This window comes from Podarcis bocagei (genome assembly GCF_964188305.1).
Source record: "Podarcis bocagei genome assembly, chromosome: 14".
NCBI classification, from domain to species: domain Eukaryota; kingdom Metazoa; phylum Chordata; class Lepidosauria; order Squamata; family Lacertidae; genus Podarcis; species Podarcis bocagei.
In genome coordinates this window covers 41,454,495-41,481,794 of record NC_138139.1, presented here as the reverse complement: position 1 = coordinate 41,481,794, position 27,300 = coordinate 41,454,495, and the positions used below count along the sequence as shown (strand labels likewise).

Here is a 27,300-nt window from a genome sequence, read left to right as displayed (position 1 = left end):
TGAGGGAGGTCATTGGTCCATCTACTATTGTCTATGCTGGTTGGCATCAACTCTCCAGGGTTTCATCTCTCTATTGGCCCTGAGGTTCTCCACCCCCTTTTAAGAGCAGATTCTGGCTCATCATTATTGTGTTGAAATAGAATGGATGACTTGTGCAAACAGAGGAAGCTTCCTTAAACAGAGTTTGGCCATTGAACCATTTAGCTTAGTACTGGCCACATTCACACCACACCCTGAAAGCCCTATGATACCACTTCCAAGTGCTCATGGCTTCCCCCAAATAATTCTGGGAGCTGTAGTTTGTAAAGGGTGCTAAGGGTCTCCTAAGGAGACCCCTATTCCCCTCAGGGAGCTAAGATTCTCAGAGTTCCCTGTGAAAAGAGATTGACTATGAAACTATTCTAAGAATTGTAACTCTGTGAGGGGCATGAAAACTCTCTGCACCCTTGACAAACTACAGTTCCTGGGATTCTTTCGGGGGAAGCCCAGACTGCTTAAAGTAGTATCATAGAGTTACAGCCCTTCACTTTACTGAATCAAACTATGGCCCATCTAGCTTTGTACTGTCTGCCCTGATGATTCTCTGGGAGTGGCTATCTCCCAGCCCTACCTAGAGATACCTGGGACCATCACTACACAAAAAAAGATGTTCTCCCACTGAGCCATGGGCCTTCCCTACTGTGGCGTTTTTCTCCAGCAGCTAGAGCGAAGGTTGAAGCCCCTGAGCAGGGAAGCTGTGAAGCAACAGTGCAGGCACGCCTATGGAAGGAGGTTATTTTTAGGAGACGCCACTCATATCATGGGCTGTCTTGGGGCTGCTTCTGAGAAATGTGCCAATGGGTCCTCAAATATTGAGCTTTCTGTCGAAGTTTGCTCTCCCTGAAGGAAACGCTGAGGCCTACGTGGGCCGAAGGGGGACGAGTTGCTGCCTGCATTACAAATCAAGGTCATTTGTCAGAAAAGTAGATGAGGGAAGGAAAAAGGAGCAGGGGGGAGGAGGCAGAGAGACCAACAGCCAACAACGGGGGCGGGGGGGGGGGAAGCATTTGAAAAGGCAGCACTGTGTGCAGTGAATGATAATATATTTATACTGCACACTTTTATCGACCTAACAAAAAAGTCACAACCCAAAGGGTAGATTGCACAGGCCCGCTGGTGAAGGCCGAGGATGCTCCGAGACAACAAAAACAAGCAAGTGCTTGTTAGCATTCAACTATCTTATTTTTAAAAGTAATTTATAGCCAGATCTTCTTTGTGCCCTTTGGGGGAAAGGGCTATAGACTAGAGCACTGGCAGAGCATCTGTTTTGCACACAGAAGGTCCCAGGTTCAGTCCTCGGCGTCTCCAGGTACGGCTACAAGAGGCCCCTGCCTGAAACGCTGCTGTCATGGACTGGCTGAGTGCTGAGGAGTGGCGAGAAGAATCAGCTAGATCTAATAGCCCTGAGCATGTCTCAATACCAGGAAAAATACAAGGTAGCTACACCACTCTCATTTCACAGAAATTGCTCACAAGGTAAAGGTAAAGGGACCCCTGACCATTAGGTCCAGTCGTGGCCGACTCTGGGGTTGCGGCGCTCATCTCGCTTTATTGGCCGAGGGAGCCGGCGTACAGCTTCCGGATCATGTGGCCAGCATGACTAAGCTGCTTCTGGTGAACCAGAGCAGCGCACGGAAACGCCATTTGCCTTCCCGCCGGAGTGGTACCTATTTATCTACTTGCACTTTGGCGTGCTTTTGAACTGCTAGGTTGGCAGGAGCAGGGACTGAACAACGGGAGCTCGCCCTGTTGCGGGGATTCGAACCACCGACCTTCTGATCAGCAAGTCCTAGGCTCTGTGGTTTAACCCACAGCGCCACCCAATACCAGGAAAAATACAAGGTAGCTACACCACTCTCATTTCACAGAAATTGCTCACAAGGTAGTTCATTTTGCCCCGTGAGGTTCTATCTAGGAAGGCTAGAAACTTTTTTTAAAAAGAAAGAAATCTCAGAGTCATAGGTGCCACTAGAAGTCTTCAGGGGTGCCATAGATCCTGTGGGTGTTAGCTTGGTTGCCATTGGTTTAGTCAGCTGAGCTAGATGTGCCAATGGTCTAATCCAGTATAAGGCAGCTTGCTCTGTTCCCACAAGCCAGGCCATCCTTATGCTTCAATCTTGATTTTGTCCGCACAGAACTGAGCAAAATAACGTTTTGGGAGGCGGGTAATAGCTGTGCTTCTGTAACTTTTGTTTTGCACATAAAACAAGCCGCCTTATGTGTAAAACACCGATTTCAGGTTGAAAAGTGTTGTTAATTGCTTGGGGCACAAAGCTTAACATGTTAAATTGTAGTACCTCTTGGTTTCAGCTGGCTACTTCTTAGAAGAACAGAACAAGCATATTACACATCTGTTGTGCTTAGAAGATTTGCTTGTCGCAGAAACTCTCTTTCAGAAACTAAGGGTCTATGAAACAAGTGCTAGATGTTGTTTCTCCAGACTTGCTTTAATTTATTTGCTGTAATTTTTTTTTCCCTGCCTTTCCTCTTATGAGCAAAAGGCAGCACACCTGGTTCTCTCTCTCAATACCAATTTTATCCTGACAACAACTCTGCAAGGTAGCTTAAACCAAGACAGAATCCTAGAATCATGGAGTTGGAAGGGACACCAAGGGTCATCTAGTCCCACCCCTGCAATGCACTGACCACAGCTAAAGAATCCCTGATAGATGGCCATGCAACTTCTGTTTTGAAACCTCCAATAAAGGAGATTCCACCACCTTCCAAGGCAGCCCATCCTGCTGTCAAAAAGCTCTTACTACCAGAAAGTTCTTCCTAATGTTTTGTTGGAATCTGTTCTTACTCATGGTTTCAGGGTCTACCTTGTGTTTTCATTTTGTATTTTTATGTTGTGAACTGCCCAGTGATCTGCGGATGAAGGGCGGTATACAAATTTTAATAATAATAATAATAATAATAATAATAATAATAATAATAACAACAACAACAACAACAACAACAACAACAACAACAACAACAACACCCTCTGGAGCAACAGAAAACAAGCTTGCTCCATCTGCCTTGTGACAGCCCTTCAGATATTTGAAGATGGACTCTGATCATGCTTATCTGGATGGAGGATAGACAGAGGTACGTGTAAAAATTAGACTATGTAGAAAGACAACATTCGTATTCATTGCTATGCCAACGTTTGCCTGTGGCCCCAGCCATCCATGGCATGTGGACCCCAGAAGATTAACCAGAAAGGAATGTGGCCCCCAGACGGAACAAGTTCTCTAGCCCGAGTGCCAGATAGAGGTCAGGATAGCCCGGGGCTCCCTCCCCCCTGCTGTGAGCCATTGTTAGAAAACTGTCTCTAGATTCTTTAATCCTGCCTCTCTCTCAGCCGTTTTTGAAACCTTCAATGCCAAGTAGGAACATTTGAGAGCTCTATGGGGCTTCTTACTCCTCCTCGAGATATTTTGGATCGCACCATCTTGGAGTAGTTATGTGGCGTCATAAATCACAAGTAGGGCATGGATTTTCTATATGAATTCAGCCTTCTGAAGCCGGCTCACTTTGGAGGTTAGAAATAAAGAACCCAAAGCCAGATGTGCATATAAATCCACATATGTGCTCCTTTCATTTTTCACATTTGTTGTTTAAAGGCAAGGGTGTTTAGCTTAGGGATCTACAGCAGAGCTTAACAGTTCTGTTGTTGTTTTTTAAACACACACACACTTTTTTGTTTGACCTTAAAGGGAGCATTATGATGTTCAGTAAATAGCTTGTTTGCTTTGTACAGGAATGATTTGTAACATCCATGGTTTTCTCCAAACAATTTGTTTTTACACCATGAGATTTAGTGTCAGGGACTTAGAAAATGGAATTGTTTTATGAGCACAGAGCAATCACTCTAGGGCATGCTTATTTCACAAAATAATACCCCCTCCCTGCTCTTTTCTTCCAAATCTTACCTTCCTGGAGAAATGATATATTCACCACACACGCAGTCCTGGCTGGTCCTACTATGGCCAGTGGGGCACTGCCCCACCAACCTCAGTCTGCTTCCACCACCTCCCACCCACCCATAGGCCTACCTCCTTACCTAACCAGTCCAGAGGTCAGCACCGCCTATAGCTTCCCTCCTCCTTGGTCTTAGTGTTCTCCTTCTAGAACTCCACAGGGAGGAGAATGGGGGTGCCTGAGAGGAGTGTTACAGGGAGACTTGCCTAACATCTTGTGGCCAGCTGTGGGTCAATTGAACTTCTGTTCTCAGACAGGTCAGTATCATATCTGAGAAACAAAGAAGGGCTTTTTACACAGGGAGGTGTGGGGAATCCAGAAAAAGGCAAGAGTGTGCCTCAGAACACATGTAAGCTCTTAGTGTGTACTGTAGTGCAGTGGTTAGAGCAGCATCCCCACCAACGTGGTTTTCTCCAGATGTTTTGAGTGACAACTTCTACCATCCCTGTCATGATCCAGGGGCCAGAGGTTCAGTCCAAAGAGGGTAAAGTCTTTTACGAAAACACCCAAAAAAGTAGGGTTCAAGGTGAAGATCAGTCTTCACAAGCCAAACACAAGCATAGAGAATCTGTCCAAGTCTAAAACATAATCCAAAAACAAGGTTATGGAACAGTCCAAGATCAATCTCACAAGGAGTTCATGAAGCAAGACAGGAAAACTATTTTTATTCTGTTTATTCGTTTACTTTATTGCATTCATATCCTACTTTTTTCTTCAGGAAGATCATGGTGACATACATGGTTTCCACCCACTTCCTCATTTAATCCACACAACAATCATTAAGGTAGATTAGACTAGCCCAAGGTCACTCAATGAGCTTCATGCCCAAGTGAGGATTTGAACCCAAGTCTCCCAGGGCCAACACTCGAACCCAGCCTGTTGTTGGATTCCAATTTCCATCATATCCAACTACTGGCCATGCTGCCTAGGAATGATAGGAGTTGTAGTCCAACAACATTTAGAGACCCAAAGTTGAGAAAGGGTGCTCTAACCACTGCACCACATTCGAACAAGGTGCCACAGACCTGCATTGCCTCCAGGTACTAGGAGACTAGGTGACCTTATATACTCTGGCCTATTGGAACACTCTCTAAATTCAGCGATGGGCTCTTCACACACACTTTTTGCCACAGGGGTGGTCTCTCCCAGCCCTACTTGCTGGAGAGTGAACCTGGAAACTTCTTCATGCAAGGCACATGTTCCACCACTGCCTTTTCCAATCTCAGGGTTGTGGGGTCGAGCCCCATGTTGGGTGAAAGATGGTTTGAACGTATTTCACCGATCCTGGCCAGAGCACACTGACTGCCAATTAGTTTCCGGGCCCAATTCAAAGTGCGAGTTTTGACCTCTAAAGCCTTAAATGTCTCAGGACAGTACTTCAACGACTGCCTCTCTCCATACGAACCTACCCAGACCCTGAGATCATCCTCTGAGGCCCTTCTTCATGTGCCTCCTCCACGAGAGGTCCAGAGGGTGGCAACATGAGAACAGGCCTTTTCCGTGGTGGGTCCCCATTTGTGGAATGCTTTCCCCCAAGGAAGTTCTGCTGGTACATTCATTATACACCTTTAGGCACTAGGCAAAAACTTTCCTTTTTAACCAGGCCTTTGGCTGACTGACATCTGATGCCCTTTTAAAATGTATTTTGGAAAGGGGGGTTATTGGGTTGTCTTTGTTTTTATTTGATTACGTATTTTGTGATTTTTATATTATAGTTTTATGTTGTAAACCACCCTGAGATAAGGGAGGCATACAAACAAACAAACAAATATTGCAAGTGGTTGGACTAGATGATCCTCACAGTCCTTTCCAACTCTACAAATCTGTGTTTCTCCAATCTTTGCTGTGAGATTAAGAAAAACAGGGCCTGATTGGTGTAAGAACCATGCCCTACCTTAGCTCCAGTGAATAGAACTGCTGGGCTATGGAACATGCAAGCAACATTCTGCTTGCGGCTCTGTATTTCTTCGTTGTTACCCAGGATCACAACCACTTCCCAGCAATAAAAACTGGGTGGCCTGATTTTTATACCGTCCTGCAGCACAGCAATTGGATTTAAATTAATCTATATTAAGAAGCAGAATGTGAGCTGGCTTCCCCACCCGACCCCCTTCAGATGAGAAATGCATTGAGAAGGTGAAATCCTCTTTGGGTTGTTTTTTTAAATTCTGTTCCTTACTGCTGGGGTCCATTCTCAAGGGATTTCTTGCAGAGGGAAGGCAGAGAGTTATCTGCAATGAGGTTTGAAAATCAGATATAATGATAGTTCTGCTGATGGGTGAACACACATTAGATGCCGTGAGTCCCCCAACACTCTCAGGATCAGATTTGGGTTGGCAGGATCCAATGGAAGAGGAGGCAGAAATATTGGGAGGGGGAACCTGGGTTGGAGGAGGAGGAAACTCCCCTCTTTGCCCTGTGGAAGGGGGAGCAAGGATCTTCCCCAGGGAAGCCTGGGGAGTGCTTTGATCAGCCAAGATGTGGAGCTGAACAGCAAGTGGCCTGATCAGGAGGGTGCAGCCTTGTCACCTAGAACCAGACAATGCCTTTGCAGATGGGAGCAGACCCACCAATGGGAGTGCCCACCTGCAGCCAACACCTATGAATACCAGCTGCTGGGAATTGCAGGTGGGCAGACAGCTGTTGTACTCTGGTCCTGCTTGCTTGTTTCCCACAGGTGTCTGCTTGGCCACTGTGAGAACTGGATGCTGAACTTTGGAGAACGAGCGAGGTCCCAGCTAAAGAAGAATGGCAACTGAAGCTGATGGAATATGTGCAGTTTGCGGACTTAACATATAGAATAAGAGAACAAGAAGAACATACGTTTAGAGAAGATTGGAAAATGTTTATGGAATACAGTGGTACCTCTGGTTGCGAACGGGATCCGTTCCGAAGGCCCCTTCGCAACATGAAAAGAGCGAAACCCGCAGTGGCGTGTCTGCGCATGCGCGGGTTGTGATTTGCTGCTTCTGAGCATGCACGTGATGTCATTTTGCGCTTCTGCGCATGAGCGAGCGGCAAAACCTGGAAGTAACCCTTTCTGGTACTTCCGGGTCGCCATGGGACATAACCTGAAAGAATGTAACATGAAGCAAACGTAACATGAGGTATGACTGTATATGGGGGGAAATTGTGTACACTTGAAAACGTTGGCAGCATTAAGATAAATTCAACAGTTTTGATGGATGTAATAATGGAATAAAATGTGTAAAATATGCAGGATTTTATGATTGGCAAAATGAACCATGGAAAGAGAAGAAGGGAAGTAACTGGTATTTTAAGGATGTTTAAATGAGTATTCTAAATTGTAAAATACAAAATTTAATAAAAATTATATATATATAAGTGAATAGGATGCTGAACTAGACAAGCCATTGGCCTGATTCAGCAGGTTCTTCTTAGGTTCTGGTATTCCCACAGCACAAGAAACGTGCCACAAGTGAGCATGCCACGCCTCATCTTCAAAAGCATGCCAGGAGGGGAAACCTGTGAGAGCCTCTCTGCTCCTTCTGTCCAGTTCTGAGCTCCTCGCTTTGCTCCTGAGTCGTGACTCCTGAGCACGGCACCTGCTGGCGATGCTCTACGATTACTTGCGCAAATAAAGATCCCTTTTCTGCTTCCAAGTATCAGAGTCTAGCTCTGCATGTGCTAGGTAGGAGCCCGGACATGAGAGCTCAGAGGCAAGATGTGAAGAAGCATTTAAAATCTTGTTATTGTGCTGCAAGCTTAAGGATCTTACTCGGTTTGCCTTGGTGGCTGTCGAAAGGTGCGGTCCTGAGAACAAATCCCAGGCAGCTGTTTAAGAACCTCCAGGCGTGTGAGGACCGTGTTCCGATTTAGAGAGATGTCAAAGGACAGCCTTCCAAGGAGTTAGGCCAGATTAAACATGAGTAGCAAACAGCATCAGAATCCATCCTGGTGGTCTGCGGCAATGCCAGTAATCGTGTCTGACTCAGCGAGCGCCCATCCTTTCAGAAACTGACATACTGCTTCTGCCACAGATCCCCAAGTACACACTGTCTCTTCTTCCTACTTATTAGCACATGTTTCTCAAGAGCTGCTCCAACAAAATTCCAGGTGCTCTGTCTCATTCATGTCTGTTTTTCCTCCTAGACCAAACCCAGTGTTCCAGCCACACATTCTGCAGGAGGTGCTGAGTGATGGATGAATTTATTTCCAGGTTGTTGTTGTTGTTTTTAGTTTTGCCTTTTTCCAGTGCTAAGTTCAGTTCTCCACACTTCCACATCAGTTTGCAATTTTAAAAAATCATCGTGGAAACTCACCAACATTTCCGCATGACAGAACTGACGCAGGGACACAGACCTGATGGGCTTGTGGCTGTCTTCATTTAGATTTGGTTCTGTGATGTCATCACAGAGCCAAATCTGATTGATGATGCTATGACAATGCTATGACATCACTTCTGCAATGGCGATCATGTAATTTGCAAGAAGAGAATATGAAACTTATCTGAACTGAGGACTGCCATGCCATCACTCCAATTTGATTTTGTAGGGTCTCCAGAAACCACTTTTTCCATACACGCGTAATTGTTTCTGCTTACAACTCATTTGCACAGGAGAGTTCCTTGTTTCTCTTTTTCCTACAGTGATGTTTAACTGGTTGCAGTCTAGTAAAAGAGCATGTAGCACATCTCACTTTAAAGGGGAGGTTTTAAACAGCCAACTTTTAAAGCTGCTAACTTAAAAATTATGACACCTGAGAACATGTTTACTGTATAGACAGAGTAGTATTTTATCTCAGTCAAAAAACAAAAAACAACAACAAGTGGACTACAAATCTGGCACTGAAATAAATTCAATTTAGCCTCATGTAATTGCTTATTCAATTCTCAGATATGACATGCTGTTAGACCACAAATTGACATTCTGTTGCTTCTGTTTCAATAAGCTTAACTTGAACAAGTTGCCCTCTAGGTACATCCTGAATGGAAAGCTACTTGATCTTCATCCCAAGAAAATTAGTGTGTTAAATTTTGTTTGAAAAATTGTTATCCAAAGCATGACACTTTCTCAGCCAGTGGTGAGACTGCACAATTAATATATGTGTATTTTAAATACAATATTTCTTTTAAAGCCAGCACAAAGACCGTAGAGGAGATTTATACATTATATCAGCTTCTTCATTGGATAATGATGATGATGAATCTCAGTGCTTTTTTTCTGAGGGTATTCAAGGGTAAGCAGTACCGGTACCTCCCCCCTCCATTAAAAGTGTGGTACTTACTCTAACAACTTCAGGGTGAGTACTAGCACCTTTTTCTGTATAAAAAAAAGCACTGATGATGATGATGATGATGACTGTACCCCGCCCATCTACTTTTGCCTCTGGCCCCACCTAATACTGGCCAGTGGCCCCCAGAAGGTTGTTCAGAAGGGAATGTGGCCCTCTGCAAAAAGGTCTCCCACCCCAGTTTTAGAGGATCCTCTAGAGACATTCTCAAAAGTTGCAAAGCCTGCTCTAATCCTCAAGCTCTTCCACTGAAATGGATTTGAAGGTTGCTATGAAAGGACTCTGTGATTATCCAAAACAATTTCAAGCCTATGGTCTCATCCAACTCAGAATAGGCTTAGTCATAACATGGGCTATTAAATGCACGGTCCATTTCCTCGTGAAAGCATCACTGTAATACATAGCTAGCTTTCATTCCCACTCTCTCATTTTGGCCATTCTGTTAAGTCACCAAATTGCCCTCACCTTCTATCGCCAGAACTCTTTAACAAGGATGCATTGCCTCCTCATAAGTGACTAGAGCTTCCACAGTGCCCAGAATCATTGACTGAGAAGCGCCATCTCTAAACACAGAGCCCTGAAGGCACTTTTGCTCTATGTGGTCAACTTTGAAATGTCCTTGGCCCAGTCACAGCCAAAGGGCATTATTTAGATAAGTTGAAGTTTTGGGTTTTAAGCTGATTAGTGACTCAATCCTACAACTTGGTACCTCTTCATAGTATTCTCTTGGAAAGCGGCATTATGCCAGCACTATAACAGCTTCCGGACCCAGTTCAATGTTCTCATTTTGATCTTTGGAAGGAGACTTTTGTAGACACAGGACCACATTCCCAAAGGGGTCCTCCATGACTGGCATGCCTCTCTTTTAGTCAGAAGGAGAGATTTACAATGGCTTTACACAGTGGGGTGGGGTGGGGAAATCTAATGCTATTCAAGGCTGTATCATTAGAAGTATATACAGTGTCCAGATCAAGGGAAGTAATAGTACTACTCTATTCTGCCTTGGTCAGACCCTACTTGGAGTCCTGAGTCCAGTTCTGGGCACCGCAGTTTAAGAAGGATGTTGACAAGCTGGAATGTGTACAGAGGAGGGCAAGCAAGATGATCAAGGGTCTGTCAACCAAGCCTTATGAGGAATGGTTGAAGGACCTGGCTTTGTTTACCCTAGAAAAGAGGAGAGTAAGAGGAGATATGATAACCATCTTCAAATATCTCAAGGCTGTCACATGGAAGATGGAGCAAGCCTGTTTTCTCTTGCTCCGGAGGGTAGGACTTGAACCAATGGATTCAAGTTACAAGAAAGGAGATTCTGACTAAACATCAGGAAGAACTTTCTGACAGTAAAAGCTGTTTGACAGTGGAATGGTCTCCCTCAGGAGGTTCTGGGCTCTCCATCACTGGAGGTTTTTAAGCAGAGGTTGGGTGGTCATCTGTCATGGATCCCTTAGTTGAGATTACTGCATTGCAGGGGGTTGGACTAGATGACCCTTGGGTTCCCTTCCAACTCTACAATTCTATTATTCTAGGGATAAATAAATATAAGCACAACCTCAGAGAGGAAAACGAATGCTTTTTAATTCCCTGCCATCACCTTTGATAGTGGCACAAAAGCCCCTGAGCCCCTTTGACTGCAATTTGACAGGGTTTCTTACCCAGGGATGCTTCTCTCACACCTGGGATTTCCAGGCACACTGCCTACAAGAGACCCTGCTTGCCCCTCAAGATCTCCTTGACCTGTGGAATGTTTGGTTCATCCCCTGATGACTCAGTGTTTGGCATCAGGTCAGGGTTAGGTATGACTCTGCCTGATGGTTGGACAGGCTTTGGGTATGCTTGTTTGGGCTGATGAGAGTTGGAGATCAAGAACATCTGGATGTCCACAGGTTCCCCTTTCCTTTCCTAGGAAGTCAATCAGCCTGTGGGCTCATAGGCCAGAATGTTCCTCCATACAAAAAGTCCCCTGTACACAGGGAGAAGGTTTTAGCTATGCAATGCAAATTTGGCTTGAGAAATGTTATTTGTAATCCCCAAAGCAAGTGATGTACTGACTTGAAAAGTGTTATCAAGGAGTCCCTAAAGCAAGCAATGAACTTTTATCTTAACACTTTCAGATTCCCCGTAACAACTGAGCAATGACTGCAATTTATTTTGTGTGGGTGTGTTGAAAATAATCGTGTAGATTATTTTGTCTTTGCAAATCCTATAATGACCTGGCCTAATCCACACCTCGCAACTCTAAATGTGCAAATCAGAACTTAGCTGCTCACCGAATGTGTCACTTTCTCTGAATCTAGCAAAGTAGTGCTCCGACGCTTAACTTGTCAGAGTAGTTTCGAATTGCTCTGGCATTTGGAAAGATGCATTTTGTAGGGGAAATATGCTTTAAAATTTCAGTCCAGACTTTATTATTTCTTAAATGGAAGTTAATGCGAAAATCAGATGGAACAGACTTATAGGCGAACATGTGTGAAAATGACATCGATGAGAAATAGACAGATTTTGTCATCCCAAATGTGAATAGAGAGCTGCAGGCAGAACAGGAGGTAAGTGACTGCTGCAGCTGGCTTCTGTGAGCTGACAAAGGAGAGAAAGAGTCTGAGAAGGGTCTCAGCAGCCATCAAAGTGTCATCCTTGCAGGCCACCCAACCCAGAATGAGACCACTGTGGCGTCAGTGGGTCTTGGAGGATGTTCCAGGACCACAAGGATAAATTCTGGCAGATTTATGCTGCAGGAGAAAGGGCTAGTTTGGAGTGTGAATGCAACTTGGATGGAACTAAAGGAAAACATGAGACTGGAAGAGACTGAGATGGAAGGAAAGGACAAGTGAGTGAGAGAATGCAAGAAAGGGGAGAAGAAGATAGAGCAACATAACTGCAAACAAAAGTTATTGTAAATTGGGAACCGAGGGGTCAGACGCAGCAGCCCAGACAGAACATGCATTTGCATGCATGGTAGTATCATAAGTCAGTGAGAGTCAGTGAGCTTGCCCTGCCTCACATCTAAAAGCTTGGTGGAAGCAGCATGACAAATTGTTGGGACATCTTCATTGCATCCTTTCAGTTCTGCATGTTTCACCTTACTCGTGTACCTAGGCATCATGACTTTTAGACACTGTGCTTGCTGCTGAGCCCATACTTTTATTAGCCTGAATAAAGATCTCTTCCTTAAGTTAGAACTGCTGTTCTTATGTTTTGGGGGAGAATTAGGGGCCAACACAGAGCACTACAAGTGAAATTCATGAAGACTAGCTACTTTGAACAGCCTTAAAACTACAGTAAGTTACTCCAGGTGTCCAGCTGAACTGGGGTTCTCTCGTGGCTCTCCCACCACTTCAGAAAAAGTCTTCTCATGAGATCTTGCCATACATTGGAGCTGATATCAGTCACCCTTGGATTAAGGAGTAGGAAGTTGAGGTAGTGCTCGTTCTTGGACCCTAGTTGGAAGTAAGAAGGCACGCAGGTTGGGGGGTGGCTGAGGTTGATAGGGCAGTGCCCCATTTCCCCATATGGATTGGCCTCTGGTAGAAGAGAAGGTGCATTGTCAAGCAGCAAAGTCTTGGAATGTGCTGTATAAATGGCCTTCTTGTCAAGCTTCCCATATTGAGGTTGGGGAGGGGGGAGAGTTAATGACAATAAAGCAGTTTATTGTGTCTAGCCAATTTTTGCAACCAATGGTCTCCCCTCTGACTGCAAAGCGGCATCAGTTAGACATATCAGAAACTGAAAGAAGAGGGTATAAACAAAGTCTTCTAGCCGTTGGCTTGGAAACCTGTGTTACTAAAGTTCAATTTTCAGTCCTGATGCACATTCACCCTGCTGGGTCTGAAGTCAAATACACATCAGTCCATCATCAGCTGGTTTGCTGGGTATGGGCACTGCTGAATTTCCAGCGCACAGTATCAAGGCCAGAGCTTGCAAGCTTGAGCATCAGGGCATGTCAGAAAATGATATGTGACATTAAATGCACGGAAGCATTTAGTGCTCAGGTATTATATTCTTCAAATAGCCACTGTAGGGGGAGGGAGTGGTGAATAGGGTTGTGATGGGGCATCCTTTCCCTATGCATCATTATCTTGCTGAAAATCACTCCCTCCATGAAGTTGCTATTGGTCTGATGGGAGGCTTCCACTGGTGCCAATGGGAACTTAAAGGGCACTCCTGTTGATTCCTTGGCAAGGGAGACTTGTTATCACTGCTCATCAGCTGATCAGCAGTGGCAGCAAGTCCACTGGGATCGGCCGTGCTTTGGCGTTCCCAGTGGGAAACTCTGTAGTGCAGCTGACCCCTGCCCAGGGCTTGCAGTCAGTGCTGATGGGCAGTGACCTCAAGCCTGCTGGGATCAGTTACACTAAAAAGGGACTGCTAAGTGCAAGCAGGGCTTGCAGTCTGTGCCAATCAGCTGATGGACAGTGACTTCAAGCCCTGCTCAGATTGCCTTGGATCTTCCTTTGAGCTCACCTGCTGCCATGGTTATGTAAGGCAATGGACAAGTGGGCACCCCAACCCACTGGCCAGAGTGGCCTGGTGGAGGTGGGGAAAACCAGCATCTGGCCCACCAGGTGGAAAAAGCTCCCCACCCTGTGCTATGCGATGCAGCACATTCCCAGGCCTTCTTCCAGCCCAGCCGCCAGGAAACATTGGGAAGGATGTTGCTCACCAGCTCCAGCTGCATGTTGCAAGTCAAAGATCTGATGGATGAGCCTTTGCCACTGCTGCCTTTGGGAAATTCCTCCCCCCCCCCACCTCCAAATGCCAGAATGGAGCTGTGTCGGGAAGTTTTTAATGGTTGACATTTTATTATGTTTTTATATGTGCTGGAAGCCACCCAGAGTTGTTGGGGAAACCCAGCCAGATGGGTGGGGTATAAATAAAACAACAACAGCAGGTTTAGCAGGAGCTCAGGATCCAGCCTGCCAGATCTCTTCCCCACCCCTGTTGTAGGTTGGGGGGGGGTCCTCCCAATTGGTTGCTGCTATGAATAGAAAAGTGGGTTGTAAACATATCAAAAAAGGGACGCGGGGGGCGCTGTGGGTTAAACCACAGAGCCTAGGATTTCCCGATCAGAAGGTCGGCGGTTCGAATCCCCGCGACAGGGTGCGCTCCTGTTGCTCGGTCCCAGCTCCTGCCAACCTAGCAGTTTGAAAGCACGTCAAAGTGCAAGTAGATAAATAGGTACCACTCCGGCGGCAGCAGCAGGGGGGGAGAATGGAGATAAATCTATAGTCAGCTCTGGTGGTCAACAGCTCTGGCTCCATCTACTGTTTGGGCTCCCTGCCTTCTCCCTCTGCAGGTCGAATGGGCACCAGCCATTATTGAGTATTGAATGCTTTAAGTTTATTACAGAGCCTAGTGATTCACATGGAGGTTGATTTGAGCACCATAATGCACATACGGTCCCTAAACCTGGAAATCTGAAGAACAGGATGGCTCCCAAGAATATAGCAACTGCTCGTAGCTGCATTGAAAGCTGCCATTTACTTTCCTATGATGGCCTAGTAGAAGAACCCTCTGATTGACAGTGTAGTCTTATAGATGTGCACACAGAGGTAAGCCCATTGAATGCAATGGAATATTCCCAGGTAAGTGCATACAGCAGCTGTTACCACCTGGCGGATTGCGGACCCCAAAGGGCCCATGGCACATACCCATCAACTGTCCAGACCATCCCATTTTTCGGTTCATGTGAATCAAGTGAGACTGTGGCCCAGAAAATGCACGTCCTGATTTTGTGCTGGGACGTGTTGGAGGGTATATGGTGGCACCATTCACACAACATAAACTACTACAGAGATATCATCATTTTCAAAAGAAGGGGGTCCATGGCTTGGCTTTTGAAAAACAGGGGATCCACAGAACTTAGCTAATTGGGAACCACTGGTGTACAGGATTGCAGCCTCAGGGGATGAGTCTTTGGCAGCTATGATTAAAAGCTTTTAAAAAGAAGGGGCTTGAGTTTTGGAAAATCACATCTGAGAGTTTACTGAATTCAAAGCCTGGCAAGGAGGAAATTGCATGTGGAGATACAGAGGAAAGGAGGGTGAAGCATTTTGAAACAATTTCTTTTTTTATCTCTAGGACATGTTTACGAAGATCAGGAATCTTCGCCTTATTGCCCAGGGTTGCCTTGCAGAACAAACAGGCAAGAAATGAGGTAACTTAATGGAAGTTCTTGAAAACTCAGATGCCTCAAAGTAATTTGGGTTAGCCATCCATCACGAGTATTGAGGAGACATCTCTATCTGGCGCAGCGCATATTTTGAAGGGGGGGGGGACAACTGCACAGATGATGGGAAATAAACACACAAAAAGTATTCTGCTCTCCGAAGTATTATCTAGCCAGCAACTAAACCTTAATGGAAGCGAGGGCTCAACCCTGGGAGTTCAGTTCAGAAGGCCTGGGTTCAGTTGGGAGGTACACAAAATTTTTTAAAAAGCGAACAATGCCCCATAGCATGTTCTTTATTAACTGCTTTGAGGTTTTATTCCAACTAAACAGTATACAAATTTGGTTAAATACATATATGAAATGTTTTGAGTACCGTTCCCTCACCACAGGGACCCACACATATGTGGACTTTTATTTTTGGGAGTTGGGGATTTGTTCTTCATGAATTCCATTTGAACTGACCTGGTCCGCACCTCTCAGACTAATGTGTGGGTTTCATAACATCCGTCCTTCAGATTTTGCACTTGTCTGAATCTTGCGGTGCAGCTCTCAGTTTTTTTAAAAAAAAGGATACAAAAATTACATTTAAAAATGTAAGTCTGGGAGCTGTTCTCATGGAAACAGTTTCCCCCAGGGAACCTGCTCTCTTGAACGTCAGTTCCATTAATCATATTATAGATATCAGGGGAGAATATATAGATTTCTGTTGGGAACAATTTTTGAAGTACCCTTAAGACAAAAGCAAAAACCTCTGGCATATATTCCTGCTACCACAAGTGACTATCGGGGATTGATTTGAGCCACAGTTTGCTAATGAGCTACATTTTTAGGATCAAGGTTCAGCCTTGGAATGTTGTATTGATATAACACAAGTGCCTCTGAGGATATGCAGAGTGATTTCCCATCAATACCAAGGCATTCAATATCTCCAATAAAGCAGGGGCTTGGGGTATATACAGATCTCTAGGTCAGAAGGCATGGCTTTGGGGGCAGGGGGAATGAATCCCAGCACTTTGCATTTTGTAAATGAGAAACAGGTTCCTGTCAAAAAGAAGAAGCCCCAGCTTCCATTGCAGGTCTCTGCCTTCTCCAAACTAGAGATGGGGGAGAAGTTTAGCTCACTTCACATTTAAAGGTAAACCTACCTACTTTATGAGGACCAAAACACATTCATTCTTTGAAATTTGCACTTCTTTGAATTTTGCCAACAATGCGTTTGCTACAATAAAATGTAAATTAAACGTAAATGTGCATTAAAATGCATATACTGGTGAAAAGAGCACACACACACAATGCATTATATTAGGAGAAATTGCTTACAAAAATGTGTATGTTGGGCAAATTGTATTAAAAATTTGGATATTAGGAAAAAATCACACTTAAATTGCTGATGAACTTCCACGAGGACTTAAAAAAAAAATTAGTTTTTGTGAACTCAAGTGGAAACGGGGAGAACCAAGCTTAAAAATGGAAAAACAAGAATATGAAAGAATCAGAAATTGACAGATTCACCCATCCCTCTCTCAAATGTTATTATTTTTTCCCTTCTGTTGTCAGCTTTTGAAAACTGCGGGAGCCAGTTCTGCAAAACACATTTCAACTTATCACTGCTGGAGCTGGCTGCTCTTTTCCATGCTACACTTTTAAGTTGAGTTTTATGCCATCATCACATGCCATTCAAAACTGTTATGAACAGCTGAAATCAGTTAGGCAAGAAGAGTGCAGTAAAAGCCTGGTATTCTGTCAAGGATTTCCAAACTGCATGTCATAATCAAGGATACAGATTTACATTGCAAGGTTTATGTCCAAAGGCAACCTCTTTTCTGAGCCCTGATTTTGCATGGTGGAAGATGGTCATGGTGACCTAATCAGCCAAAGGCCAGACAAATGCGCTTGAAATTCCCCAAACTCTTTCCCACACTAATCAAAGGCTGCCCCCCCCAAAAAAATATAATTGTTGGCTATATCTACAATACTGATCCCATAGCACCAGTGTGATATCATACATGCCCTTCATATAATACAGCAGGAGTGAGGAACCTGTGGCTGCTGAGATCATAGAATTATAGAGTTCAAAGAGACCCCAAGGTTCATCTAGACCAACCCCTGCAATGCGGGTTATCACAGCTAAAGTCTCCCTGACAGATGGCCGTCCAACCTCCATGACATAGCCGGTTCTCCTGTCAAACAGCTCTTACCATCAGACAGTTATTTCTAATGTTTAGTCAGAATCTCCTTTCTTGTAATTTGAATCCATTGGAGCGGGAGAAAACAAGCTTGTTCCATGTGACAGCCCTTCAGATATTTGAAGATGGCTATCCAAAGAATTGATGCTTTTGAATTATGGTGCTGGAGGAGACTCTTGAGAGTCCTATGGACTGCAAGAAGATCAAACCTCTCCATTCTGAAGGAAATCAGCCCTGAGTGCTCACTGGAAGGACAGATCGTGAAGCTGAGGCTCCAATACTTTGGCCACCTCATGAGAAGAGAAGACTCCCTGGGAAAGACCCTGATGCTGGGAAAGATGGAGGGCACAAGGAGAAGGGGACGACAGAGGACGAGATGGTTGGACAGTGTTCTCGAAGATACCAGCATGAGTTTGACCAAACTGCGGGAGGCAGTGGAAGACAGAAGTGCCTGGCGTGCTCTGGTCCATGGGGTCACGAAGAGTCGGACACGAATAAACGACTAAACAACAACAACAGATCATATCACCTCTCAGTCATCTCTTCTGCAGGTTAAACATACTAAATGTTTCTGGGCTACAACTCCCATAATCCCTGATCATTGACCCTGCTGGCTGGGGCTGGTGGGAATTGGAGTGACCACCACTGGAAGACAGAGTCATAGAATCATAGAATTGTAGAGTTGGAAGGGACCCAGAGGCTCATCTAATCCAATCCCTGCAATGCAGGAATATCAACTAGAACATACAAGACAGGTGCCCATCCAACCTCTGCTTAAAAACCTCCAAGGAAGGAGAATCCATGACCACTCATGAAAGTTGAACAGCTTTTGCTGTCAGAAAGTTCTTTCTGATGCTTAGATGGAATCTCCTTTCTTTTAACTTGAGGGTCCTACCCTCCAGAGCAGGAGGAAACAAGTTTGCCCCATCTTTCAAGTGGCAGCCCTTTAGATATTTAAAAGTGGCTACCATAGCTCCTCCCAGTAAAATAGCAGATACAATGGTAAATCCAGAAGAAACGTGCCCTAAAATGCTGATGAATTTTCATCAGAACCCCTTTCTTAAAGCAGGCATAGGCAAACACCAGCCCTCCAGATGTTTGGGACTACAATTCCCATCACCCCTAGCTAACAGGACCAGTGGTCAGGGATGATATACCTGGCTGTGTCTGCATGGTTCAATTGCAGAGTTAAGAATTTTAAACTTTTATTTATTGCTGTCATTTATTTCATTTATGAATCGTCTAGAAGTCATTTCATATTACAGAAAAAAACTAAATACAAAACAACTGAATATATTAAAAACCACTGGATAAATAAAACGATAACTGCTTTATTTGTTATGCTTTTTAACTGGCTTGTTTTGTTGTATATTTTAATTAAGGCTGTTTTAATGCTTTGATGGAACAGTTTTATTGTGTATTTTAATTATGCATGGATTTTGCAATTTATTTTATAGTTGTAGACCGCTTAAGGGCCATTTTGGTATGTAAACAGTGTATACATCAATAAAATAATAATACAAAAATTGAAATATGAGTTTATGCATAAATTGTGACATTTCCCTCTGTAGCTTTTGTGCAATGAGATGCCTACATTTTAATTGAGCATTCCATGTATTAGCAGCGATATCTTGCTGCAACCAGTGGCCCTCCAGTTGTTGTTCAACTCCCATCAGCCCCAGCAAGCATGGCCAATAGCCAGGGATGGTGGGTGTTGTAGTTCAGGAACATCTGGAGAACAGGATTAAAACTTCCCTACACCTGGCTTATTGTCTGGTCATGGCCAGCATTTGGTGCTGACCTTTCTGAGGCACTAAAAAATAAATAGAAAGGACTAGGGACTAGGGAAAGTTGGGTATCTGGCTGGCATCAGATTGGCTGCGGGATCAGGCCAATGGACCATCTAGTCCAACAAGCTGTTTTCAGATTGACCAACCAGATGGGAAGCCTCAAAACAGGACATGAGTGCTAAATTCCAAGATGGTGGTGTTTTATATGGACCAGAAAGCAACTCATGTCGAAGCTTCTGTTCCATGCAAGGCAGTGCAGGCGAATGAATAATCAATCATTTTCAAATGTGACACGTCCCTGAGGATCAGCTGCCAAAGGACCAGCTACAAGGGGAGCATTCTGTAAGGATTCTTTCCGTGCATTGTTCCACCAAAAGATCATCTTGGCCACATCCATCAAAGTAGTGGAGTTCTTAAATCAAGGCTGCGTGCCAAAAGGATAGAATGCTTTCATAAGGAAGAACAGAGAGGCTGAGAGAAGTTCACCTGGCTACTCGAAAGTGAAGACAAATTAGTGAGGTGATAATTGGGGCTGCCTTCAGACAAGGACAAGGCCTTAGTGGTTGCCAACGCTGGTGCCCCGTCCCAATTTCAGACATTCCTTTTACACTGCATTACCAGTTGTGTTACGGAACTATGCCCTTTTGATCCACAAACCACCACGTTGTGATGAATTTTAAATAGTGGGAAAGGATGCATGCTGGGATACCACCCAAAATCTTGTCAAGTGACATTGCAATGCAGTTTTTTCAAGTTGACAGCATTACTCATTCCACTAGATTCTACCCGTTTCCTAAAAGTGGCTTTTACACTTTTAAACACTTAAAACATCACACAAAACACAAAAAACAGCAGGTAAGGAAATGTCGGGGAAATAGAATCAAGTGCTGTCTGAATGCACCCTGGACCTCAAGATCAACAACGTGCTGCAAAACAGAGCGCTCCTTATTCACGAGTTTTCTGACACTGCATTCTGTTCTTCCCCTTCTCACATAGTAAACATTTTGTGGACACTGACCATGCTCAGTCCTCACTGAACTGTCACTGAGGTTCCTCTAGTAGCATTTTTTTACCCCCTCAAATTTCTGTACCTTTGCTAACCTTGGATTCCTTGAAGCCTGCTGCTTGTCACTTAGGTATTATTATTATTAATAATAATAATAATAAAATTTCTATACTGCCTTTCATCTGAGATCACAGGGTCGTTTACAATATAAAAACACAAAAATGCATAATATAGTAACAAACAAAAACAATAGGCCTCCCTGCCACACAGTTTAGAAAGCCATAGTAAACGTAAAGGGACCCCTGGCCGTCATAGATAGCTTAATTAGCCAAAGGCCTAGGAGAAGAGGAATGTTTTTTGCCTGGTGCCGAAAGATATGTAATGAAGGTGCCTGCCGAGATTCCCTGGGGAGAGCCTCCCACAAATGGGGAGCCACCACAGAAAAGACCCTTTCTCATGCTGCTGCCTTCCAGGACTCTCATGGAAGGGACACACCAGGAAAGGCCTCAGATGATGATCGCAGGGTCCGGGGTTGGTTCATATGGGAAGAGGCGGCATTACATGGCTGTCATGGCTAGTAGCCACTGGTTGCCTTATCCTCCATGAATTAGTCTCATTCCCCTTTAATGCCATCCAAGTCGGTCTCCCTTGCTACATCTTGGAACAACACATCCTATGGTTTAACTGCATGCTGTGTGAAAGAGTACTTCTGTTTTGTCTGCCCATCTACCTCGCAGGGTTGCTGTGAAGATAAAGCAGAGAGGGCGGGAAAGAATGTATGCCACTTTGAGCCCCTCGGAGGAAAGATGGGTTATAAACGCGACAGTAAATATAATAACCATTTAATTGATATGCTGCTTTGCATGCCAAAATGGCTTCCAAGTCATTTTACAAGGGTAAAATCAACTATGAAATCCTTCCATCATTAAAATGCGGAACAATTCCATAAAAAGCATTAAAATACCTGCAATGAAATAAGAGCAAAATACCCACAGAAATGCAGCAAAAGCTTAACAATTAGTAATTAAAAAACTGATTTAAACAATTAGATTACAAGTTCAAGGGAATGCTTACGTATACAGGTGTGTCTTCAAGGGCTATGGGATGCCAGTTACTGTCCTTGGCTTATCCCGGGTCCTAGCAATAAGAAAAGGAAACAAAAAAATCCTGTTATTATCCACTTTCTTCATTCCACACATTATCTTTTGCACCTCTATCATGTCCCTCCCTCCACCCCACCCCCCTTTTTAAAAGAAAAAGCATGTCTAGATTAAGCGTTTTTCATAACTGGTTGTTTCCATCAGGTAAATTTAGTGGAGGTGAACTGCAGTAATAATAAAAAGCCGCCTCGTCTTTTTGTACTTGACTCATTCTTAAACCTCGTCATGATAGTTTCTCACAGAGCAGAATACAGCAGTGAGATTTCTTCATCATGCATGAAATTATTTTATTTTGACATTGTAACCAAGAAGGAAGTGACATGTAATGTTTTGTAGTGGAAATATTGAAGTTTGGATTCTGACAGGGAAGAAATATGATCCTGTTTTGAACAAAAGCGATTTATGCTAAGTCCAGACACATTATTCTTCTCTTACCCACTGACTGTGGAGAAACTCATGCTCTTGTTTGGTGAATTACTTAGTCAAAAGACATCACATTTCTGTCCATATGATTTAGGTTGGATTTCTTCTGTTCCCTCACCCCAAACATTCTCCATCAATTAAGGAGGCATCCAGGAAATGCCCTTTGAAAACCGGTAGGCGCATCTGAATTTTTTCAAAAAGCGCCAATGGTGCCAGTCACAAATGGCTGCTGCAGGGTCTGGGGCACAACACAAAATGGCAGCTGGTGATGGGTAAGTGTGTGGAAGCAGGCTCATGCAGATGGAGGGGGCAGCTGAGTACATTTGCCCTGGGCCTTGGTGGGCTAAGCTCTGGATGGGCCTGTTTGGAAGTACACAAAATGGCTGACACTGGTGAGTGGCTGAACACAAAATGGCAGCCACATCGAAAAGAACAGAAAAAGAGGGACAGAAAATGAAAAAGACACCTATATCAGTTGCCACCATGCTCAGTCACCGAGACACTCTTGGCACTTTCCCTCTTTTCGTGCCCAACCCTGTCATGCAATGAAATGTGGACATGATTAAGGGGCATGCTCAATGGACAAGAGGCTGAGCCAGAGCAAACAGGAACTGAGCAGGAAATGCAAACTGTCTCTTGTGCACTGTGAATTTTTGAGGGGATTTTTTTAAAACCAAGATCTTTAGGGGGCACCTTAGGAAGTACTGCCAGACACATTGGTGCCTCCTGAGGGCAGTGTGTCGGTGACCTCTAAGCCAGCCTCCTTGGCTTCCTGTGCTTCAGTTAAAATGTGAGGGAAGGTTTCATGAGGTAATGCCTTCCCTTGGGAGCTACCTCGCAATGATAAGACAAGCTCAACCTTGTACTCACTTAAGCAGTGAAATGAAGGAGACAGAAAAACTGAAACCTCTTTCATGGGGGGAAATCTCTTTTTGAGAAATTGGCAGGCAGGTTCAACACAGCACTAAAGCCATTAGTCTGATCACAGGACATTACACATTCTGAGTTTTTCCATGCCTCAAATTAGGGCTGGGCTTCTTGGACTGAACAGCACCCTTGGAGTCAAGTACTTAAGAACTCTCCAGTGAAGCCAAGGAGAATTTGGAACAAGCTTCTGTATTGGTGTATGGCATTAGTTTGCTAACAATCTGGACAGAGAAGCTGACCCAAATGAGAACCAGATGCTATGGACGAAATGCAGTTGGTGATAAGAAGAGAGATCTCAGTCCAGAGTGCTCTTCCTATGACAAGTAGATTTATTTATTTATACCTCAACTTCCTTCACTCATAGTTAAGGTGATGGAGGTAACTTAAGCAACCATCATATCCCTTAATTCTCAGTTCTGCTGGGTGGCTTCTCCTGCAACTTCCAAAGATCCCAGAAGCCATCTCTGCAGAAACTCAGGGCAGGGCTTTAACTCTCCTCCTTGGGGGTTTTTAAGCAGAGGTTGGATGGCCATCTGTCATGGATGCTTTAGCTGAGATTCCTGCATTGCAGGGGGTTGGACTAGATGACCTTTGGGTCCCTTCCTGCTCTACGATTCTAGGATTCGATGAATACTCCTCTAAACATATACAATTTAAAGGTAAAGTTAAAGGGACCCCTGACCATTAGGTCCAGTCATGGCCGACTCTGGGGTTGCAGAGCTCATCTTGCTTTATTGGCCGAGAGAGTCAGTGTACAGCTTCTGGGTCATGTGGCCAGCATGACTAGGCCACTTCTGGCAAACCAGAGCAGCGCATGGAAACGCCGTTTACCTTCCCGCCAGAGTGGTACCTATTTATCTACTTGCACTTTGACGTGTTTTGAACTGCTATATGGGCAGGAATATACTATTTAGAAGACCAAATATTGTTTAATTAGCCAAAGGCCTGGGTGGAAAGGAATGTTTTGTTAATGAAGGTGCGCCAGGCAAGCCTCCCTGGGGAGAGGACTCCAAAAGTGGGTTGCTAGTGCAGAGAGGTCCGTATAGTTAAAGCTATGGTTTTCCCAGTAGTGATGTATGGAAGTGAGAGCTGGACCATAAAGAAGGCTGATCACCGAAGAATTGATGCTTTTGAATTAATGTGTTGGAGGAGACTCTTGAGAGTCCCATGGACTGCAAGAAGATCAAACCTTTCAGTTCTTAAGGAAATCAGCCCTGAGTGCTCATTGGAAGGACAGATCCTGAAGCTGAGGCTCCAATACTTTGGCCACCTCATGAGAAGAGAAGACTCCCTGGAAAATACCCTGATGTTGGGAAAGATGGAGGGCACAAGGAGAAGGGGACGACAGAGGATGAGATGGTTGGACAGTGTTCTCGAAGCTACCAACATGTGATGGCCTGGGATTCCTAGATGCTGAGGAGCCTGCACCTGTGCCAGATCCTCAGGGGCAGGCACCAGGTGAGACCATTCTGGCCCCAGAAGTGCTGGAGGACTCAGTGGCTACAGGTGAGCCTCCCCCGGGGCTCAGTAACCCTTCGGCCTCTCCTGAACTGCAGAGGCTTAGGGCAGAGAGGCGAAGGGAACTGGTCTCTCCCAGGAGGGGTGCTCGCCTTAAGGCCAGGAGAGGCGGGGCTCCTGGGGGCCGGGACCGCCCCCGGCCTTAGAAGAAGATAAAGGTCAGGCAGCCCGGTCCCAGGTTGCGGGAGCAACGTCGTTGTGGAGTACCTGCTTTACCCAGACCTAGATCTGCACTCCCAGTGTGCCTGTTCCTCGCCCGGCTTCCTGCTCCTGACTCTCCGGTGTTCCTGTTCCTCGCCCGGCTTCCTGCTACTACTCTCCGGTGTTCCTGTTCCTCGCCCAGCTGCCCGCTGCGGACCTACCCGTGTTCCTGTTCCCCGCCTGGCTTCCTGCTGCTGCCCTTCCAGCGTTCCTGTTCCCCTGCCTGGCTCCCTGTTTCGGACCTCGCGTCTCATCCAGTGTTCGTCTACCCTGCTAGTGACTCTGGACTGAACTTCGGCTACGGTATTAGTACCTTTCCCCCCCGGGGCCAGCACACAACATGAGTTTCACCCAACTGCAGGAGGCAGTGGAAGACAGGAGTACCTGGCGTGCTGTGGTCCATGGGGTCACGAAGAGTCGGACACGACTAAACGACTAAACAACAAAGTGCAGAAAAAGGCCTGTTCTTGTGTTGCCACCCTCCAGACCTCTTGAGGAAGAGGCACATGCAGAAGGGTATCAGATGATGATTGCAGGATTTGAATTGGTTCATATTGGGAGAGGTGGTATTTGAGATATTGCAGACTTCATAGATCTCATTGTGTACCTTCTCTCTTCCTCTTGCATGTCTCAGACTCTCCAAGTGACCCTGTTTTCCAGGGACAGTCCTGGATTTACAGAAGCTCTCTCGGTTTCTTATTTAATCCCAGAATGTCCGGTTTCCCTTAGGAGAGCCCTATTTTCATGGAGAAATGTTGGAGGGTATGGAGTTATCTGACCCTCAAGCCATCTGAAGGCATAGGGAAGTTTTTTTTTTAAACGTTGTGTGTGTGAGAGTTAGGACTGCAGTACATCTGGTGCGTTGTCCTGGATCTTTGGCAAGTCAATCAAAAAATTGAGGTCTTCTTCCTTCAAAAAAAACCTTTTGGGTTTTCCTGAAAAAAGAGGAGTGTGCTCACACGTACGTGTCTGTGTGAGGTCCTAAATATTGCCCACCTCTGCACTGCATAAATAATTATTAAACTACCCTGTTAAACAGCACACACAACAAAGTAGTATTTATTTATCCACTGTGGGTAATGCACAACCACAGGCTTTCCAAGGAATTTGGGGTTATTTCCTTTGCTTGCGCAAGCAGCAAGACTGCAGCCTATCAAGCATACTGGCAAAACAAGCCCTATTATCTGCTAATTTTCCATCTCGGTTTAAGAGTCAAGTAGTAGAGATGCAGGGGTTTAAAAGCCTTTACTTTATCAGTGAATTTTCCTTTAAAAAAAGAAAAACCAATGGCCTTAAAAGAAAAAAAATATCTGGATTGTTCTTTTTAATTCCCTGTCCACATTTAAAACCCAAGTACTTCAGGTAAATCTAAAAAGCAAATGCTGTTTAAGATCCTAGGTGACCTCTGAGGAGCAGATAAGCCTAGCACGGATGATTTCAAGTATTTAGCTGAGAGCCCTTAAGGGAGATGGGTCTATCTTGAAACTTCTCTTCTCCCTTTAAGCACTTCTAGAGTTTTACAAGGGCATCTGTTTTCAGTCTTCGTAAAGGACATGCAAAGCATCTGAACAGTGGAGGTTGGTGAAATTGCCTCAGCAGTAAAAATCTGGGAGATTTCTCCACATTGCTAAACGAGGGGAAAACTGGATTTGATGTGAAATGGATGATTGCTGGGCTGGACACTTAGATATTGGGAAGGAAGGAAGGAAGGAAGGAAGGAAGGAAGGAAGGAAGGAAGGAGTGTTATAAGAATTCTAAGGTCTCAAATATAGAATAAATATTCATAAATGCACACATATCTAAATATATACATAAACCATGTGTCTGAAATAGTACAGGAGAGCAATCCTGGAGCCATTTTGACTCTCCCAAATATTCCTCTGCAGTAAGGGAGACAAATGGGGAAAGCCTTCCCACTGTCTTTTAGGTTACGAATCTTGTATTAAGGGTGTATTCTTGTATGAATATGGTGGGCCTGTGACCTGGATTCAGGAACCATCACAAAAGAACGGCCAGGCTGCCCAGGTAATGCAATCGGTGACCATTATCAGGTATCCTGGCAGACAGGATTTCTGCTGTAGACCATCTCCTATGATGTATGTATGATGATGATTGGGGGGTGGTCTTTGGCTAAGAGGGTTGGGCAATATCAAAAGCATTTAAAGGTTCCTGCACACTTTTGTTCAGGCTCTCTCCCTCCTTGGAAGGAGGGTAGCGAACTCTGTTGCAACAGAAAAATAAATATCTGCCTTGTTTTCCACTGGATCCAGCCTCCATCCATTTTTCTCTGATCATGGAGTTAGGGGACTCAGAGTCCCATGGGGAGTTGGGCAGCAAAAGCGAAACCCCAATTTTTACATAAGAAGGAAGGAATTGCACCACTAAAAAAAAAGGACAAAGATTTACAAAAATATACATGCACATCCTAAATTCATAGGTGTAGATTCTCATATAATTATATATAAATACAGTAAGTCACACCACCTTGGAGAAGACTATGACCATGTCACCCATGCATTTGCAGTCTGCTGCCAAGGTGCCAAGGGCTGGGATGAGCGCAGGAAGCCCTCCAGCTCAGTATTGTCTACATTGACTGGCAGCTGCTCTCCGGGGTTTCAGGTATGGTATGTTCCCAACAGAGGATTCCTACAGACAGTGGGCACTT

The 27,300-nt window shown here is 44.7% G+C and overlaps 2 long non-coding RNA genes across 2 annotated transcripts; one reads left to right on the top strand and one right to left on the bottom strand.

Annotated features, from left to right (window-relative positions):
* Positions 1-1,096: 1,096 nt before the first annotated feature.
* Positions 1,097-22,698, bottom strand: LOC308573136. Its single transcript, XR_014001952.1, has 3 exons — positions 22,002-22,698; positions 21,481-21,543; positions 1,097-4,573 (listed from the first exon to the last, which is right to left on the bottom strand). It is a non-coding gene; the product is annotated as an uncharacterized lncRNA (long non-coding RNA).
* On the top strand, positions 7,338-20,433 carry LOC308573140. The gene is made up of 3 exons (XR_014001956.1): positions 7,338-8,185; positions 15,334-15,409; positions 16,982-20,433. It is a non-coding gene; the product is annotated as an uncharacterized lncRNA (long non-coding RNA).
* Positions 22,699-27,300: the final 4,602 nt, after the last annotated feature.